Below are 21,163 nucleotides of genomic sequence, written 5' to 3' on the forward strand. Positions count from 1 at the left end.
CGAAGGTCCTCCCGAAGGGCTGTCCGAGTGACCGTTCGAGTTTCAAAGGTCCTCCCGAAGGGCTGTCCGCGACACCGTCCGGGGGGCTGTTCGACCGCCTCCCGGAGGGCTGTCTGAGGAGCAGATGAGGGTATACATCCTCGCGGTTGGGAGGTTGTAAATCCTAGCTGTGGGGATCTGCACCGCCGATCGTCATCGACTCTACTTCCCGCTGCGCTACGAGTCGGTAACGAAAAAGATCAAACCATGTATGCAGTCTCCATAGTGGTCCTGGGCTGGTGCGTAGGTCGGAAATTTTTTGTTTTCTGTCGCGTTACCCTACAGTGGAATCAAGAGCCGTGCTATGCGTAGATGTAGGTTACGATCTAGAATACATGGAGATGTATGGGTATTGCATAATATAACTTTGGAGTGGATGAGATCTATTGCTGAAAATTATTTATGCGGGTGACAGATGAAATCTGTTACCCGACGTTCTTGTTGCTTCCCTAGAATTTGCGTTTGCTCAATCTCGAGACAGCATGGTGGAATTTGACAAAGTTCTGGCAATCCGTGATCCTGATTGATCATGGAAGTGCTATCAGTTCTTTGGGTTCTACCGTAGTCAAAAGAAAGATGAAATTCGCAGATGAAAGGGCATTGCAGATATGATCTGCACGGGGGTCATGCGTATGACGAAGTTTAGTATGGGGCTCGGGATTTAATTATCCCGTGTTTCATACACCCCGAGATGTTAATCTAGCAACCTGAATAATCATACTTGATGATAAAATGTTGGTAGTTGCGGTTAAGTCAAAACCTTAGAAGCCACGTAAAATAAATTTTGCATAAACCGATTAGAGGCGTCTAACTTGGTTTTGCAGGATGTGCATGTGATGTGGTATAGCAGTGCTCATACTAATTCGATTATGTATGAGATGACTATATGATTTAATTTGATTAACATGACCTGCGTGTCATGATTCGGCATGATGGCTGGAGCCATATGATTGCACTTTAATGACCTGCGTGTCAACCTTGTTGTAATGCATTATTTTGTTAGCTATAGAGATAGCAATATTATCTGGTGCATCGACAAGGTGGTGGCAATCTTCGCGAAGGTGAACACCGACGCGAATGCCGAAGACGAAGAAATGAAAGACTTCTCCGTCAGAAAGGGCTATACCATATCATGCTATTATGAATTGCCTGAGATGTTTATCCCTTATGATGCACCCTTCTTGATAGCGCGGTAGTCGCTTTTTATTGGGGTGATCTCTCGCAAAAATACCAAGTAGTTAGTGTTCTCCCAAGTGTAGCACCGTCACGGCACCTATCTTTTCGGGGTGCGCCGTGTCACACGGGTACGAACGATTAGAGAAGTGTGAGGCGGGTGAGTTGAGACCTCGCAGCGAGATCACTTGGTTGTCTTGACGTTCAGGCATGACCGTCATGAGCTCGGAACACACGCATCGAAAGATGAACAAGAGTCACATAGAGATGTGATTGGCAAGTTGGCCTACCGGTTGAGATTTTTCGTCATCAGTGGTGTTACACCAATGGCGAACAATTGAAATGTGGGTCTTGTATCACTCACAATCAATTTTTGAGAGATATTGATTTGAGTGGGAGCGCACTGTTGAATTAACATGTTTAATTCTCAATGCAATTAATTTTGAACACTGTCTAAGTGTGGTTTGCATAATAGTTATAGAATAATGGCTCGCATTTCCACCTTCCCTATTATAATTGAATAGCTGTTAAATATCTGGTTAAAACTTTACGATTGGTAACGTAATATGAGGATTGTCCTCAAAAGTGTCGAGAAGGACTTTGTCCTATCGCATGCTTTCCGTATCCTCCCGCTAATGCTATGGATCATGTGACTCTCGTCCTTCGATCCAAAAGCTAGAATTCTGTTACGGTCAAGTGGAATATGTTTGCTTCCATGAAACCCAAACTTCAAAAGTTGGGATAGTTATATGATATGCATGGAACTGAAAATTATTTTCAGATACAAACAAAGCAATGTTTGTTTGCAAGTATTAGTAAAAGTGTTTACTATGCATTTGACTGTTGGGAAAGGGATCCAGAAGAACGCCTGTCATATAATGAAAGGTGAATAAAACAACAACTTAAAGAGAAAGGAAGTGTCCAAAGGGTGTTAGTATGACTTACACGCCTAGGAAGTCCGGGGCTAACGCCACTCTTAAGTTGGGTGCTTCTTTTGCGAGTAGGAGAAATACTAGAAGTTAAACTGTTAGAAGTATAAAGGCAGAAAGAAAGATGACTGGAATATCCAGCTCATGTATGAATGTCATACAAGTTTTTGATGTATAGAAGGCTGGTCAAAGATATAGTTCTTGCGAATTATGGTTAAACATGTTAAATCACTAATTCTTGGGTATTGTGAGTTCATCACAAAAATGCCCGCTCGATTGCATTCTGTTGCAACTCGATGTAAGAACTACTATGGCCTGAAAGACTAGCTAGAAATGAGGTTAAGGTATACACAGGGAACATAGTAAATGTTACTATACCTTCCATCGGTGTATTGCCGTCTGTATTTATTTTCATAATTCATTTAGAGTTTTACAAACTCTATCCCATTGCATAAGGTATCTTGCAAGAAGGTTGTTCATAAGAGAACTTTTTATGTTCGATGTTATGAATAACACAAGGGCCATACTTTCATTATGAATGAGATGTATGTTATGAATATTGATAATAATACAATACCTCTGGGTTTACTTTCATAATTCATTTTAGAGTTTCATACACTCTAGCCCATTGCACAATGTTTGTTGCAAAAGAGTTGTTCATAAAAACAACAATTGTTGTTAAGTATTATGAATAACATAAGGGCCATACTTCCATCATCGATGGGACGTATGTTATGAATATTGAGGGTAATATGATACATCCATAACACTGACGCTAAATGTCGCAAGACTAAAAGAATACCACACAAGTGTGGCACTACATTTGGTCACATTGGACAAACCCGCATGGAAAATTCCATTATGATGGATTTTGAAGTCTTTTTGATTTTGAATCATCTGACACTTGCAACTTTCCTCCGAAAAGTGAAGTGACTAAAATACCGTTCACAGGCCATAAGGAACGAAGAACAAACTTATTAGTGATCATACATTTGATGTGTGTAGTTCGATAAGTGTTGTTAGTGGTGGATTTATTTATCTTCAGAAATGACTCAAGTAGATATATGGATATTTACTTGATGAGACGTAAGTCTGGATCTTTTGAAATCATTCGAAAGGTTCTCAAAAATGAAGTAGAAGTTATTGTAACAAGAAAATTATGTTTCTGCAATTTGATTGCACAAAGGAATATTTGAGTTACATGTTTAGCGAATGTCTGATGAGTTGTGAAAGGGGTTTCATAACTTGCACCTTCCGGAACACCACTGCAAGTGGAAAGTCTGTGGAGATGTAATCAAACCATTTATGACATGGTAAGGTCAAAGATGACATAAATAAATTTGCCATTATCCCTTTTAAAGTGATGCTTTAGAGACTGCGGCTTTTACACTGAAAAGAGCTACATCGGGTCTGTTGAAATGAAGCCATGGTATGATACGCCCAACCATGTTATATCTTTTCTTAACATTTGGAATATGGGGCTTGTGTAAAAGGTTACAAACCTATTCCAAATCAGACAAGTGCTACTTTGTAGGTTATACCAAAATGTTGGGTATTCCTCCCTCACTATACCGAGGCAAATAGTTTTGCTGCGAAACGGTGTGCTTTTAAAGATAATGGTTCTTTCAAAAAGGTGAGTGGGAGAATAGTGCAACTCGACGAGATAAACAGTATCTACGTCATCAGATCAAAGGAAAGAGACCTTGGAAGTAATTCCAGAGTTTCCTACTGCGACTGATACGGAAGTCTCTACAATAAAATGTATGAACTTCGGTCGAACTTGCAGCTGAACCACGTAGGCAAGGCTCGTGCAAACCTCTCAGGTGCGCAAACGAGATATTGTTGTTAGACAACATTATACCTACGATACACAAGGAAGCGTTGATGGGCCATGACTCCGGAATTGGCTAAATGCCAATACAACCCGAGTTAGTTTCCATATAAGTGATTCAAGATTTAAACCTTGATACACCTTTCGGAAGACTTAGAGTCTAACAAATATTTATGGAACTTAAAACTGATACGGATAAAAATGTTTTATCCATAAAGCTCGACTTGTTGAAATAACAAGTTCAAGAGTTGACTATGATGAGGTTGTTTTCATCGTAGCGATGCTTAAAGTCGGTTCGGGTTGAACTAGCAATTAATACATATTTCAATCATGAGATATGAAACATGGATGATAAAAGGATTTCCATCTGATGGAAATGAAAGCTAGGACTTGTATATGATACAGTCCAAAGTAATTTGTCGATCCAGAGGATGTTAGTAGGTATGCAAACTTCAGAGTTCCAACAATGGACAGAAGAGAGCAAAATGGAGTTGGAATCTTCGTGTTTTGATGAAATGGTCAAAGGGGTTTTGACTTCATCAATGGGTAATGAAGATGCTTGTAATTCAAGAAAGTAAGTGGGAGCGTAATAATATTTCTAAAAACCTTATGTGCTTGGCACATTGGTAATTGGAAATAAATTTCTTGACACGAATTAGGACTTCATTTGAAAATAGTTTTTCGATGAAATGCTTAGGCTAAATAGCCTCAATATTAGGCATGATGATCTATGGAGATAGATTTACCTAATGGGGCTAAGCAATAAATACATATTAACAAGATGCTAAAACATTTTAGCATTTAAAATGCCAAGGAGTGATTCTTGCCAAAGTCACATGGAAAGAGTTTTTGCAAGACTCGGTGTCCCAAAACACTGATGAGTAAAATACATGATGCAGATTCCACACACTTTTGTGTTTGGATTAATCATGTATTCCATGGTATGTAAAACAACCAGATATGTCCGATACTCCCAAGGTGTTGCGAGTATGGATACCAAAGTGATCAAATTACTGATCATGGGACAACAGTGAAAGATGTCACAGAGTACTAGAGTAAGTACTGATGACATGGTTTTCTCGCAAGCAGAGATCATGAAGAGTTCGTTGCAAAATGTTACATCGATACAGTCTTCATCTTTTCTCCATGTGATTTTCGATTTAAATTAAGGGTTTTGTGTAACACACAATGTGGTGGCACAGTTAGTTGGAATTTGTTCAAACTAGTTACTGTGGCGAATTCTATAACAAGGGCTAAGTATGTTGACGCTTTAGAAGCGACAAAGAAGATGTTGAATCATATAGTTCATTCATGAACTTAGTATAGTTCCAAGATGGCTTTTGACAATGGGACACTACTGCAGGTAGTTGCTCCATAACTCAGTCTGAGGAATCCAGGTTCGACCTGTGATTCACATACATACAAAGCCAAGTCCACACAAAATATGAATTTTGTGAAAACGTGAAAACGCGAGGACATGCAAAGATACACACGAAACTGAAGTCGTCAGATCCGTTGGACATCAGGCTATACCACAAGCGAAGCATATTTACACCGGTGTGCCCCAGGTGTGAAGTGCATTAGCATAAGCTAGATTATTGTCTCTAGTACAAGTGGGAGTCTGTAGGAGATATGCCCTAGAGGCAATAATAAATGTTATTGATTATCTCCCTGTTCATAATTATGTTTATGTTCCATGCTATAACTGCTGTGGTTCCCGAGCCCGTATATCCATAAAGGCTCTGGGGAGAACCCATATGCACGTGTGGAATAATAAACGGTAAAATGTATTCCTAGTCGTGCCTCTAAGACTAGCTCAAGTGTTGCATGATGATTATGTTTTCCCAATCATGGGCATGTCTATGCCAAGCAATTTTGAGGGCACAATGTCAGGAAGGACATTTGTGTTGAATCGACCCGAATTGATGTTATGCTATGAGATACATTCGTCACAAGTTAATGGTTTATAACACAGAGATAGTTAATGTTTGCATAATTCCTTAGACCATCAGAGTATCGAGTTTCTTCATGCTTGCTTCATGAACTTTGGGGTTTGTTAAACGTCATCCGTAACTGGATGGCTATTACGGCGGCTTACGGGTTCATGGGAAAGTATGTTAAGTGACTTGATAGCTCGAGATTGGGATTTGCTCCTCCGACGATGGAGAGATATACTCGGGCCCTCTCGGTGTTACGGTGTCCATCATCGTCTGGCCAGACACTTTGTGATTTGATCACGGGGATGCCGGAACACGAAACGAGAAAAGAGAACAAAACCGGTAACGAGGTAACTAGCATAGTGGACAAGTTGTTGATCCACGGGAATGCCAACATGTCTCACCTCGGGTATTTGTAACATATCATGAAGCAACAGGAATAGCACACGGCAACTGGAGGTTCACTCGAATATTTATTCGTGTGGGTATAGGGGTCAATATGGGTGTCCACGGCTCCGATGTTGATCATTGATCGGAAGGGGTTCCGGGTCATGTCTATACTTCACCGAACCTATAGGGTCACACTCTTAAGGGTCATCTATCTGCTGAATACTAGACAGGGAGTCTGAGAGAAAATCACCGAAAAAGTTTCGGACACCGAAAAGTTTCGGACAGCGGAATCGTACCGCAGAGAGAGGTCATCGGATAAGTTTCGATGATACCGAAAAGTTGTTTCGGGATACACCATTAAGTCAAAATGGTTTCGGCACATGCCTGATAATTCTTGGAGGGTGCCAGAATCATTCTGGAAACTTTTTGGAATTTTCAGAAATAAAAACCGAAAATGTTTCGGAGCTGCCGGTACCGCTTTGGCTGTTTTTCGCAGATGAAATTCACTAATCTGAAATTGTTTCAAAACGAATCCAAAATCATTTTAGTGGGTACTGGAATTATTCTAAGACCCACAGAAATATTTTCGGATTTAGTGGACGCGAAAAATTGTCTTCATGAATAGTGAAAACGCATTCTTGTTTGCTTTTCGCAGATGAAAATCACTAAACCGAAATTGTTTCAGAACGCGTTGAAAATTATTTTAGTGGGTACTGGAAATGTTCTGAGCCCACATAAATATTTTCAGTTCAAACGGACGCTGAAAAATGTCGTCATGAATAGTGAAAGTGCTTTTTGCTTGGCTTCTTGGAGAAGCCACCTTGAGGGCCTTTTTGGTATTTCCCCCCTTGGCTTTTGGAGAAGCCACCCTTGGGCTTGGCCTATAAATAGGGGTGGAGGGGGCTGCCTAAAGGATCATCCCTTGCTCTCATACACATGCCATGCATTATCTGGCTTCTTCTCTCCCTCCCACGAAAAGAGTTTCGTAGAGCCGTAAGGCTGTCTGGGTTCCGGCAGGAACTAGTTCTGGACGGCGAAGCCCTGCCGGATAGATGACACCGTATGTGTGCAACTCTGTAGAGAGATCATAGTTTCGGTCTTAGTTCGTGACTGCCTCCCGAAGGGCTGTCCGTGTGACCGTCCGAGTTTCGAAGGTCCTCCCGAAGGGCTGTCCGAGTGACCGTTCGAGTTTCAAAGGTCCTCCCGAAGGGCTGTCCGCGACACCGTCCGGGGGGCTGTTCGACCGCCTCCCGGAGGGTTGTCTCAGGAGCAGATGAGGGTATACATCCTTGCGGTTGGGAGGTTTGTAAATCCTAGCTGCGGGGATCTGCACCGCCGATCGTCATCGACTCTACTTCCCGCTGCGCTACGAGTCGGTAACGAAAAAGATCAAACCATGTATGCAGTCTCCATAGTGGTCCTGGGCTGGTGCGTAGGTCGGAAAATTTTTGTTTTCTGTTGCGTTACCCTACACGATGATGATGACAACCGGCAGGAGCCATAGGAGTTGTCTTAATTTATTGTATGACCTGCGTGTCAATGAAAACGCCATGTAATTACTTTACTTTATTGCTAACCGTTAGCCATAGTAGTAGAAGTAATAGTTGGCGAGACAACTTCATGAAGACACGATGATGGAGATCATGGTGTCATGCCGGTGATGAAGGTGATCATGCCGCGCCACGAAGATGGAGATCAAAGGCGCAAGATGATATTGGCCATATCATGTCACTTTATGATTTGCATGTGATGTTTGTCATGTTTACATCTTATTTGCTTAGAACGACGGTAGCATAAATAAGATGATCCCTCTCTAAAATTTCAAGAATGTGTTCCCCCTAACTGTGCACCGTTGCGAAGGATCGTTGTTTCGAAGCACCACGTGATGATCGGGTGTGATAGATTCTAACGTTCGCATACAACGGGTGTAAGCCAGATTTACACATGCGAAACACTTAGGTTGACTTGACGAGCCTAGCATGTACAGACATGGCCTCGGAACACAAGAGACCGAAAGGTCGAGCATGAGTCGTATAGAAGATACGATCAACATGGAGATGTTCACCGATGATGACTAGTCTGTCTCATGTGATGATCGGACACGGCCTAGTTGACTCGGATCATGTATCACTTAGATGACTAGAGGGATGTCTATCTGAGTGGGAGTTCATTTAAAAATTTGATTAGATGAACTTAATTATGATGAACATAGTCAAAAGATCTTTGCAAAATTATGTCATAGCTTACGCTTTAGTTCTACTGTTTAAGATATGTTCCTAGAGAAAATTTAGTTGAAAGTTGATAGTAGCAATTATGCGGACTGGGTCCATAAACTAAGGATTGTCCTCATTGCTGCACAGAAGGCTTATGTCCTTAATGCACCGCTCGGTGTGCTGAACCTCGAGCGTCGTCTGTAGATGTTGCGAAACATCTGACATACACGTTTTGATGACTACGTGATAGTTCAGTGCGTAATGCTAACGGTTTAGAATTGAGGCGCCAAAGACATTTTTGAAACGTCGCAGAACATATGAGATGTTCCAAAGACTGAAATTGGGATTTCAGACTAGTGCCCACGTCAAGAGGTATGAGACCTCTGACAAGTTTCTTAAGCCTGCAAACTAAGGGAGAAAAGCTCAATCGTTGAGCATGTGCTCAGATTGCCTGAGTACTACAATCGCTTGAATCGAGTGGGAGTTAATCTTCCAGATGAGATAGTGATGGTTCTCCATAGTCACTGCCACCAAGCTATTAGAACTTCTTGATGAACTCTAACATATCAGGGATAGACATGATGATCCTTGAGCAACTCGCGATGTTTGACACCGCGAAAGTAGAAATCAAGTAGGAGCATCAATTGTTGATGGTTAGTAAAACCACTAGTTTCAAGAAGGGCAAGGGAAAGAAGGGATACTTCATGAAACGGCAAATCAGTTGCTGCTCCAGCGAAGAAACTCAAGGTTGAACCCAAACCCGAGACTAAGTGCTTCTGTAATGAGGGGAACGGTCACTGAAGCAGAACTACCCTAGATACTTGGTAGATGAGAAGGCAGGCAAGGTCGACAGAAGTATATTGGATATACATCATATTAATGTGTACTTTACTAGTACTCCTAGTAGCACCAGGGTATTAGATACCGGTTCGGTTGCTAAGTGTTGGTAACTCGAAATAAAAGGCTACGGAATAAACGGAGACTAGCTAAAGGTGAGATGACGATATGTGTTGGAAGTGTTTCCAAGGTTGATGTGATCAAGCATCGCATGCTCCCTCTACCATCGAGATTGGTGTTAAACCTAAATAATTGTTATTTGGTGTTTGCGTTGAGCATAGACATGATTGGATTATGTTTATCGCAATACGGTAATTCATTTAAGGAGAATAATGGTTACTCTGTTTATTTGAATAATACCTTCAATGGTCTTGCACCTAAAATGAATGGTTCATTGAATCTCGATCGTAGAGATACACATGTTCATGCCAAAAGATATAAGATAGTAATGATAGTACCACATACTTGTGGCACTGCAATTTGAGTCATATTGGTATAAAACGCATGAAGAAGCTCCATATTGATGGATCTTTGGACTCACTCATTTTTGAAAAGATTGAGACATGCGAACCATGTCTATTGGTATATATGCATGAAGTAACTCCATACAGATGGATCGTTTGGACTCACTTGTTTTTGAATCACTTGAGACATGCAAATCATACCACATGGGCAAGATGACTGAAAGGCCTCGTTTTTCAGTAAGATGGAACAAGAAAGCAACTTGTTGGAAGTAATACATTTTGATGTGTGCAGTCCAATGAGTGCTGAGGCACGCAGTGGATATTGTTATGTTCTTACTTCACAGATGATTTGAGTAGATGCTAAGTATATTTACTTGATGAAACACAAGTCTGAATTATAGAAAGGTTCAAGTAATTTCAGAGTGAAGTTGAAGATCGTCGTGACAAGAGGATAAAATGTCTATGGTATGATCATAGAGATGAATATCTGAGTTACGAGTTTGGCACACAATTAAGATTTATATATGGGAAGTCCTATTTTGGCCACCGGAAAATGTTCGGGATTTTTTGGTATTGTACCGGGAAGGTTCTAGAAGGTTCCGAAGTGGGGCCCACCTGCATGGGGGGACCCACATGAACGTGGGTATTGGGGGCAAGGCCCCACACCCCTGGTCAAGGCGCACCAAGATCCCACCTTAGAAGGAATAAGATCATATCCCAAAGGGATAAGATCAAGATCCCTAAAAAAGGGGGGTAACAATCGGTGGGGAAGGGAAATGATGGGATTTCTTTCCCCCACCTTTGCCAACGCCCCAATGGACTTGGAGGGCAAGAAACCAGCCCCCTCCACCCCTATATATATTGGGGAGGCGCATGGGAGCAGCACCCCAAGCCCTGGCGCCTCCCTCCCTCCCGTGACACCTCTTCCTCCCCGCTTGCGCTTGGCGAAGCCCTGCCGGGATCCCGCTACTTCCACCACCACGCCGTCGTGCTGCTGGATCTCCATCAACTTCTCCTCTCCCCTTGCTGGATCAAGAAGGAGGAGACGTCCCCGCTCCGTACATGTGTTGAACGCGGAGGTGTCGTCCGTTCGGCGCTAGGATCATCGGTGATTTGGATCAGGACAAGTACGACTCCATCAATCCCGTTCTCTTGAATGCTTCCGCGCGCGATCTACAACGGTATGTAGATGCACTCCCCTCTCTCTCGTTGCTAGATGACTCCATAGATTGATCTTGGTGATACGTAGAAAATTTTGAATTATTTCTACGTTCCCCAACATAGCACAAACTGGGATACAGATCGAAAGAGGCGCAGGCCTCCTGCCTGGGATCCTCCTAACTACTCCTGGTCGTCGTCAGCGGGCTGCACGTAGTAGTAGGCACCTCCAGTGTCGTAGGAGTCATCGTCGACGGTGGCGTCTGGCTCCTGGAGTCCAGCATCTGGTTGCGACAACCAAGTAGAAAGGAAAGGGGGAAAAGAGGGAGAGAAGCAACCGTGAGTACTCATCCAAAGTACTCGCAAGCAAGGAGCTACACTACATATGCATGGGTATATGTGTAAAGGGCCATATCGGTGGACTAAACTGCAGAATGCCAGAATAAGGGGGGGATAGCTAATCCTGTCGAAGACTACGCTTCAGGCCACCTCCATCTTGCAGCATGTAGAAGAGAGTAGATTGAAGTCCTCCAAGTAGCATCGCATAGCATAATCCTACCCGGCGATCCCCTCCTCGTCGCCCTGTTAGAGAGCGATCACCGGGTTATATCTGGCACTTGGAAGGGTGTGTTTTATTAAGTATCCGGTTCTAGTTGTCATAAGGTCAAGGTACAACTCCGGGTCGTCCTTTTACCGAGGGACACGGCTATTCGAATAGATAAACTTCCCTGCAGGGGTGCACCACATAACCCAACACGCTCGATCCCATTTGGCCGGACACACTTTTCTGGGTCATGCCCGGCCTCGGAAGATCAACACGTCGCAGCCCCACCTACTTTCAACAGAGAGGTCAGCACACCGGTCTAAATCCTATGCGCGCAGGGGTCTGGGCCCATCGCCCATTGCACACCTGCACGTTGCGAGGGCGGCCGAAAGCAGACCTAGCCTAGCAGGCGTTCCAGTCCAATCCGGCGCGCGCCGCTCCGTCGCTGACGTCAAAAGAGCTTCGGCTGATACCACGACGTCGAGTGCCCATAACTGTTCCCGCGTAGTTGGTTAGTGCGTATAGACCAAATGGCCAGACTCAGATCAAATACCAAGATCTTGTTAAGCGTGTTAAGTATCCGCGAACACCGACCAGGGTCAGGCCCACCTCTCTCCTAGGTGGTCTCAACCTGCCCTGTCGCTCCGCCACAAAGTAACAGTCGGGGGCCGTTAGGAACCCAGGCCCACCTCTACCGGGATGGAGCCACCTGTCCTTTCAGCCCCCTCATCAGAATCACTTGCGGGTACTCAACGAGCCGACCCGACTTTAGTCACCACATGTGTCATGTATATAAAGTATATAGCATATACCCGTGATCACCTCCCGAAGTGATCACGGCCCAGTAGTATAGCATGGCAGACGGACAAGAGTGTATGGCCACTGATGGAACACTAACATCCTATACTAAGCAGTAGGATAGCAGGTAAGGGTAACAACTGTAGCAACAATGAGAGGCTATGCACCAGAATAGGATTAACCGAAATCAGTAACATGCTACACTACTCTAATGCAAGCAGTATAGAGAAGAATAGGCGATATCTGGTGATCAGGGGGGCTTGCCTGGTTGCTCTGGCAAGGAGGGGGTCGTCGTCGATGTAGCCGATCACAGGGGTATCGGCAGCGGTCTCGGAGCCTACCAGAAAGAAGTAACGGAGGGGGAACACAATAAATAACAGAGCAATCAAATGTAACACAAAGCAAGACGCGGCGATACGTTGTGCTAGGGGTGACCTAACGTAGGGATAGGTGACACCGGCGAAAGTGGAAACATCCGGGAAAATATTCCCGGTGTTTCGTGTTTTCGGACAGATGAACCGGAGGGGGAAAGTTGCGTGTTTGCTATGCTAGAGATGTGCGGCAGACGAACAGGCTGCGTATCCGGATTCGTCTCGTCGTTCTGAGCAACTTTCATGTACAAAGTATTTTCATCCGAGATACGGATTATTTTATATGATTTTCTAAAGATTTAATCATTTTAGGATTTATTTAATTACTTTAATTTAATTCGAAATTAGATTTATGACATCAGCATGATGTCATGCTGACGTCAACAGTCAACAGGGGTTGACTGGTCAACCTGACCAGTGGGACCCACTGGTCAGTGACACATATTAATTAAACATATTAATTGACCTAATCAGGATTAATTAGGGGTGGGCCCCACTGTCATTGACTGATTAATTAATTAACTAATAGTTTAATTAGTTTAGTTATTTGATTAGTTTAATTAATCAAAAATTAATTAGGTTAATTAATTCTTTAATTAATTAATTGTTTTTAATATATTATTATTATTATTATTTATATTTTTTTAATTCTTTTTTTAAACGTTCTCAGGGTCTGGGCCCCACTTGTCATTGGGCCAGGGGGCCAATCGGGTGCTGGGCTATCGGGCACAGCCCGAACGGGCACTGGCCCGCGGGGCGCACCCGATTTGGGCGCTGCGGGGCGCCGGCGACCACGGTAGGGCGGTCGCAGGGAGCAGGGGGGCCAGGGCGGCGCGCCGGCGTGGAGCAGCGGCAGGGGAGGCGCTGGGAGTTGCGGGCGGAGGCGGGCGAAGTGGCAGGGCGGCAGGGGAGGCACAAGGGCTGCGGTCGGCGCGAGCGCGCACGACCATGGGTGCGCGAGGGGCGCGAGCGAGCGCGAGGAGGGGGGAGGCGGTGCGGTGCGGTGGTCGTGGTGGCGTTCGGCGATCCAGACGGTGCAACGGGACGGTCGACGGTGACGGGGAGAGAAGAGGAGGCCGGGGGCCTCACCGAGGGAGCGTAGGGGACGGGGGAGAGAGAAGAGGGCGTGGCCCTCACCGGGTAGTGTAGGGCAATGGCAGCGGGACTTGAGGTGGGGGACGAGGACGACGCGATGCCGGGGAGGTAGTCCGGCGAGGAGGCGTGGTCGAGGCGGCGGAGCGGTCCTCGGGTGGCGGAGGTGTCCTGCGGCGTCGGCGGCGACATGGGCGCCCAGCTCCAGAACGGGGAGGCGGAGGAGTCGAGGTAGAAGCGGTCCAGCGAGGGAGGCTCCGAGCGCTAGGTGACGGGGTCGTTGCCCCCGATCCAGATCGGGGGGGAGGGAACCGAGCGAGAGAGGGGGGATCGGGGGAAAGTGGGGTCGTGGGGGTTAGGGTTTGTGGGGTGAGGGGTGAGGGGGTTAAGGGAGGAAGGTGGGCCGGCCCGTTCAGGCGGCTGAGGCCAGCTGGGCCACTTGGCCCAGCGCGGGGGGTTCTGTTTTCTTTTCTTGCCTTTTTTATTTACCTTTCCTTTTCTGTTTTATTTTAATTAGCTGTTGTTTTCCATTTAAAACTTGATCCAAATGAATTTTGTAAAAAGTGGAGCCTTAACACATAAATACTATGCAATAAGCTGCACTGCCACTAGAAGTCTAGTCCCCAAATATTATAGTTTGATATTTTATCAATTAGTAAAGGCATTTAAATAATTATGTTTGCTGCTATTTTATTTATATTAGAGCATTTAAACACTTTATAAAAATGTTGCTTCTTCACCACAATTACCTATGCAGTATTTGGTTCACTCCGATCATTTTAGTTTTAATATTTGAAAACTTTTATTGTTTGCCTGATTTTGAATTTGAATTTGAATCAGTTTCGAACTAACTCGAGATTAGCAACTATAATCGAGGTGACGTGGCATCATTAGCAGAGGTTCACTGTAGCTTAATTATCCGGGCGTCACAGCGATGGCGGCGGGACCCCTCGGTCGCTGTTCTCGAGAGCGGGGGCGGCGCTGCTCCGCTGCTCCAGGCGGTGATGCTGCGGGAGGGTGGTGGCTGGCCGTGGCTGGGCGTGCTCGGCTCGGCTGGACTTGGTGCTCTGTCGGGCGCCACAACGGGCGGTGGAGGCTGGATCTCGGGGCGGCGACCCCGGGACGGTGGTGGGCTACGATGGCTGCGGTGTTCACGCGGGCGAAGCAGTGGCCGTGGTATGCCGGCTGGTCCAGCCGGTCTTCGGTCGTGGGGTGCGGCTGCTGGTGAAAACCATGCCTGACTGCGTTCGGGGTGACGATGGCGGCGTCCACGGGCGTCGTGACCCTGTTGAGGGCGTCGTCGCTGCAGCTCGTCTCCTGACTGAGTTTCCGGCTGTGGGGTCTCGTGGATGGCGCTAGTCCAAGATGGTGGCTGACGGTGTTGCCGGGGCGGCGGCCCCGGGTTTGGTGGGGGCGGCTTCGGCCAGGGGGTGGTGCGTGTCTGGCCGCGGTGGATCGTGGGATCCCGTGGCCAGAGTGAGGTCGGTCTCAGCAGAGGTGGTGGTTAGTGGGCGGCGATCGATGGTGGCAGGTGGTCGGCACATCTCCGGGAGAAATCCTTGCTCCGGTCTTCACCGGAGCTGACAACGGCGGCGCCTGCGGGTGCCGCGATCTTTCTTGGAAGCGTCGTCGTGGAGGTGCTCCTCCTTCAACCCATGGCTTTGGCTCCGGAGGGAAACCTCAGATCCGCTGGATCGGGCGATGGAGGCGTCATAGCGTCTTTCTCCTCCTTGGGGGCATTGTCTCGGAGCCGGCTACGACTGAGAGACTAGTGGATGATGGCATCTTCGCCGTCGATGGCGGCATCTTCGCCGCGTGGTTTGCTGAGGCGGGGCGTTGGTTTCTGTTTGGCAACGATGATGGCGTCGAGAGGAGCTTGGGTCGCGGCGTGGTCTTCGGTAGTCGGTTCTTCCCGGCGTGTCCGAGGTGCTCTTCCGTGGTTGCTTGGTTGCTTTTAAGTCGGAGCTGCGATGGAGCGAGTCCAGGTGGTGACGATGACAGACACTCGGCGGTCGTTTGCGGAGGGCACGGTCGGCGCAAGTCCTGCATATTTCCCTTCTGTTTCTCGTCGTCGAAGTCGGAGCTGTCGGTTGCTTGCGAGTGTGGCCATCTGTTGGCATGTGCCGTCGTGGATTCTGTTCCATGTCGGTGGCCAGGTTGGCCGGTGGTGCCCATGTCATGTGGGTTGTGTTGTATCTGTTTTAGCCCGGTTTTTCATTAATTAACCGGGCAATTCTCTTCTTCTTAATCAATGAAAATGGCAAGTCTTTTGCCTCGTTTCAAAAAAAATTTCTTTCGCGAAACTTACTATACGAGTATAACACCATATCAAGTATGTTTTCAAAATGTTCTAGAATTTTGTGACCTTTTCTGCAATTTCTAAATTTTTTTTCAGTTCAGATGCATTGGGTATTTTCGGTATCTGATTGCCTTTGAGTATTTTATAGGAGTAATATGCATGATATGGACTGACCAAACAACTGAGAGAGATTCAGAGAAATGAGAGGAGTAAAATGCAGTGAAGCAATGGCTGGTGGACGGATCATATACAGTAGTATGTAATTATTTTCTCTGAATCCATGTGTCTCTATGACCCACTGAGCCAAAAGCAGTACTCTTGGGAGGGATCGTGGGGGTTTCTTTCCACGCCCACCCACCGAAAGCACTCCTCACTTTCTTGTTTACCACTCACGATCACACGCACCTTCTCCCACATCCAACGCATCGACCCATTGATGAACAAGCACATGAGCCAAAGGCATTACTGTTCCGAGGGATTCGCATCTTGACTGCTGTTGTTGGTCTTCCTCTGCTCCTCGCTTCCACTGAGTGCTACCTTTATCTCGTCTCAGTTCTCTCCTTCGTTTCAAGTTGTGAGCTGAAAGTATGTGTTTATCGCCCAGTTTTTGTAGGCAGGGTTTCAGGTTCTGAACTTCCAAACCATGATTTAAGTTCTATTTCAGGTTATATTAGGGGTCTGTGGTGCGGAATGTTTAGCTGTACACGTTCTTGATTCTTGTGCTACCTTCAATATGGTGCAGAATTTTGTGTCGTTAAGCATTCTGCCCAGAAATTCTGTTGATATTTTTGTCAACGTACTAAACTTGTGACCATTGTTTTCAGCGTCAAGATTTGGATAGGCAAAACCTAATGCATGTGCTCATGTGAGTGATGTTTGGAGCATCCTATACTTCTGAAAGCCCAGCTTTATGCTGGTTGCCCCAGTATAGTGTTTTGGTTTAGCAACTCTAGTTGATTACTGGTCTGATCTACACAAGACTATATACATCGATTTAATTTCTTTTTTACCATTTAGCACCTAAGCTAGCTTTAATTTGGCAGCTCATGAATATGTGGCAGTGTGTTGTTACTTTGGTTGTGATTGTTTGTTGCAACATGCGTTTATTATACATAAATGGTTGTTACCATCCAAATTGTATATTTCAAATTATGGCTGCTATGAATTAAAAAAGGACCCCGCAAGCTTTCCCTAGTAGGAGTAGTACTCGGAGGCAATGAATGTTCAGTGCCAAACCGAAAGTTTCAGATTGAACAGAGGGACTCAAATCCTTTACCTGTTGCAAAGAGAAAGGTTGGTGTTATAATTACTACTAGTGTCATTAACTGGTAAATGCATGAAGCCTGGCAGGTAAATTCAGAGAAATGAGAGAAGAGTAGTAAATGACTGACCATATACATACAGTACTATGTAATTATTGTCTCTGAATAATCCCTGTCTCGATCTGGATCTGGAAGGGAGGGTGATGACCCCAACCGTCAGGTCCATCTCCATTCCGAAAATGAGCTCAACTGGACAACCTAGTTGCTCTTTTTTCATCTTTTTGCTTGCTGGCTGCCTCCTCTTTTTTCTTTCGATAAGCAGCTCTTCTCCGAGACTTTAGTTGCTCTTTTTTATCGTCAAGGTCCACCGTGGTTGGTTGACACACATTAGTGATATCACCGAGAGGTAACCCACCCACATTCAGCATATCTGCATGTGAAATGATATTAACATTATATTGTGGAATGGAGGGAGTATATATAATATCATCGCAGTGCCTTCCCATAAAGCATTCTTACCTGATATCGTAAGGGCAGACAGATTTTCCTCTTGTTGCTTGACGGTAGCCTCCTCTTTTTTCTTTCTATAAGCAGCTCGCCTCCGAGCTTTTATCAACTCTCTTTTTTCGTCAAGGTCCACAGAGGATGGTTGATCTGCATTAGTGATATCACTGTGAGGATGGCGTGGAACATTATGCGGCCTCTCTTGCCAACTGTCACGTTGCATGCTAGCTAGTTATTTTGTCAGATAACTGAGAGCTGGCAACGAATCTACATTATATAGGAATGAGATTGGAGGGTTGTCTGCATCATGTTAACATAACAATATATTGGACCGAAAACAAGGCAAAGTTGTAGGCACATGGTCTTAACCTTTCTACAACATAATACTTACCCGAAATCAGATGGGAAGGTTGATGAACATATGTCCTTTCACAATCGGCCTGTTCAAGTATCGTCCTGTCCGAGTGAGTAATATGGACTCCTACAAGTCACACGCTTGATCTATTAGAATCGGTTCTGCCCAAGTCTGTTAGGTTTGATTTATCACATATAAAGCATAAAAGCAATCTCAGTATATATAATATCATCGCAGAAACAAGGCAAAGTTGTAGGCACATGGTCTTAACCTTTATACAACATAATACTTACCTGAAATCAGATGGGAAGGTTGATGAACATATGTCCTTTCACAATCGGCATGTTCAAGTATCGTCCTGTCCGAGTGAGTAATATGGACTCCTACAAGTCACACGCTTGATCTATTAGAATCGGTTCTGCCCAAGTCTGTTAGGTTTGATTTATCACATAAAAGCATAAAAGCAATCTCAGTATATATGCACAGCCTTAGTACCTGGACTACTTGGGTAATTCTTGTGAACATCGTCGGCTCCAGGTATAACTCCTTGTATAGAGTCGTCACCATTTGGCCCCTCCATCGGGCCTGCAACATCTCCTGTGATGGTGTTTGACATGCATACCAAAATATGTAGCTCAACATATACAAGGAGGTTGATCTATACCTGGAGTATCATATGTGCTATCACCATCGGTCTCAAGTATCATCCGTTCGGAGGGAGTAATATGGACTCCTAGAAGTAAAGATGTTGATACATTAGAATCGGGTGTGCCCAAGTCAGTTAGGTATGATTTTTCAACTAAAAAGGATAAAAATAAACCTTATACCTGGACTACGTGGGTAAATTTTGTCAACATCATCGGCTACGGGTATAATCACTTCGTTAGAGTCGTCAACACTTGTCCCCTCCATCGGGCCTGCAACACATATATAGTTGAACATATATATGTTTGACTTGTGTAGCACAATTTATAGGTGAACATATACCTGCAGGTACATGTGATGAAGTTGTCTGTTCCGCTGGCTTGCTGTGTGGAGTCCCCATATGTAACTACAAAAAAAAGACATGTCCAACAGATTCAGTCCATAAGGGCAGGATGTTACAGATTTATGAGTCTTGCTATATATATGAAAATAGAAAGACATGTCGAACAGACTTTGCTACTTTGCATTTTTTGTGAACTGACTCTGCTGGATACATGTTAAGAATCCAAGATGCTAAGATGTCATGTTCATCTTCCTGCAGGCAGATGAAGGCCGTCGAAGATCACAAGCGCAGCTTGCTATTGTACAGGTTTAGAATCTAGAAAGGTAACATATTTTCATGCGAACTTACCTATTCTTTGCTATTCACAATAATTCTTTATCTTCCCATTGCTGTGTTAATTGATTCATATGCGGTTGTGCTATTCTGCCAAGTTTGGAGGGACATAATGAAACCTCACAAGTTCTACTTTGCTGATTGTTTCCGAGAATTGTTTCATTACTAATGCGCTGTCGCGGGCATGTGATCCAGGTTGTTAATTCCAAATCAATTTGGAATCCAGTCAAAATCCAGTGAAAACTACTCTCAAGGACTGCTCTGAACCTCAAATATCGTCGGCCAAAGAAGTTGTGATGTTGATTGATGCAACTATGCTGTACTGTTTCAGCGACTGTTAAAAGTATTTTTCATGTTATCTAAATTGAGGGCGATCCTTTGTACACTAATATGAGGCGTTTTAGGTCACGGAAGTCTGGCATGGCTGCATCTATTTTGAACACGGTCTGTACACGTAGACATAACAAAGAAAGAAAACTTGTGTGTTCATACCTGGGGTTGAAACCGTACAGCGTCGCCGATCGCACGTTCCGCGGCGCCCCACGATCTAGAATCTGCCAGCGGCGGCGGCCCTATCGAGTCGTTCCGCGGCGGCGGCGCTGTGGAGTCGTTCCGCGGCGGCGGTGCTGTGGAGTGCGCGGCGATCCAGAAACGTGGTGGCGGCGCTGTGGAGTGCGCAGATCGCACGACGGCTGCGCAGATCTGATCGGCAGCGGGGTATGGGGATGGGCGTCAGGGCGATCCTGATCGGCGGCAGGGTGCTGCTTCTTACGTGCGTGGGTGGGGTTCGGTGGGTGGGCGTGGGGGTGGGGGTAATTTGATGGAAAAAAACCGGTTGAAAAAAACCAGTCGAAAAAAAACCAGACGAAAGTGGGGGACTATTCAACCAACTCGTCTATTATAAATAGAGATTGTTACAGTTTAGCGTGTGTGCATGATCGCTCAGTTTTGCAAGCAAGGTTTCAGGTTCTGAACTTCCAAACCATGACTTAAGTTCTATTTCCATTCACTGAACTGGTTATATTGGGGGTCTGTGGTGGGGATTTGTTGGTTCTTCACGTTCATGATTCTTGTGCTACCTTCAAATCAATATGGTGCAGCATTTTGTGTTCTGATGCTTGCTGCCCAAAAATTCTTTTGATATTTTATAAAAAAAAGTCCTAAACTAGTGACCATTGTTTTTTGCCTCATGACGTGACCTCAGATGTCCCTCTCAATATTTAGATAGGCAACCTAATGCATGAGCTCTGATGTTCCGTTGAACTTTTTATGCGAGTATAACATTAGATCACGTGTGTTCCAAAACGTTCGAGAATTTTTTGACCTTTTTGCGACTTCTATTCTTTTTCGATTCAGGTGCACTGGATCCGAGATCCATTGGGTATTTTCGGTATCGATTGCTTTTGAGTACTGCATATGAGGAAATTTACCACCTGGCAAATGTCCGCATGAAGGAGACAGAGGGGTAATGCATGATGTGGACTGACCAACCTACTGAGAGTGATTCAGAGAAATGGGAGGAGTAAAATGCAATGAAGCAATGGCTGGTGGACGGACCATATATATACAGTAGTATGTAATTATTTTCTCTGAATCCCTGTGTCTCTGTGACCCACTCAATAAACACATCAGCCAAAAGCAATACT

The 21,163-nt window shown here is 45.1% G+C and overlaps 2 long non-coding RNA genes across 2 annotated transcripts in view; one reads left to right on the forward strand and one right to left on the reverse strand.

Moving 5' to 3' along the window:
- The window catches only part of LOC141039264 (uncharacterized), a 35,775-nt gene extending 15,859 nt beyond the window's left edge, over positions 1 to 19,916 (forward strand). Inside the window, exons 3-4 of the long non-coding RNA XR_012200186.1 lie at positions 19,443 to 19,507; positions 19,713 to 19,916. This is a non-coding gene — a long non-coding RNA (uncharacterized lncRNA). The remainder of the gene's footprint in view (positions 1 to 19,442; positions 19,508 to 19,712) is intronic.
- Positions 17,921 to 19,405, reverse strand: LOC141039242 (uncharacterized). Its single transcript, XR_012200170.1, has 2 exons — positions 18,490 to 19,405; positions 17,921 to 17,991 (listed from the first exon to the last, which is right to left on the reverse strand). It is a non-coding gene; the product is annotated as an uncharacterized lncRNA (long non-coding RNA).
- Positions 19,917 to 21,163: the final 1,247 nt, after the last annotated feature.

Source organism: Aegilops tauschii, chromosome 1 (genome assembly GCF_002575655.3).
Source record: "Aegilops tauschii subsp. strangulata cultivar AL8/78 chromosome 1, Aet v6.0, whole genome shotgun sequence".
Lineage (NCBI taxonomy): Eukaryota > Viridiplantae > Streptophyta > Magnoliopsida > Poales > Poaceae > Aegilops > Aegilops tauschii.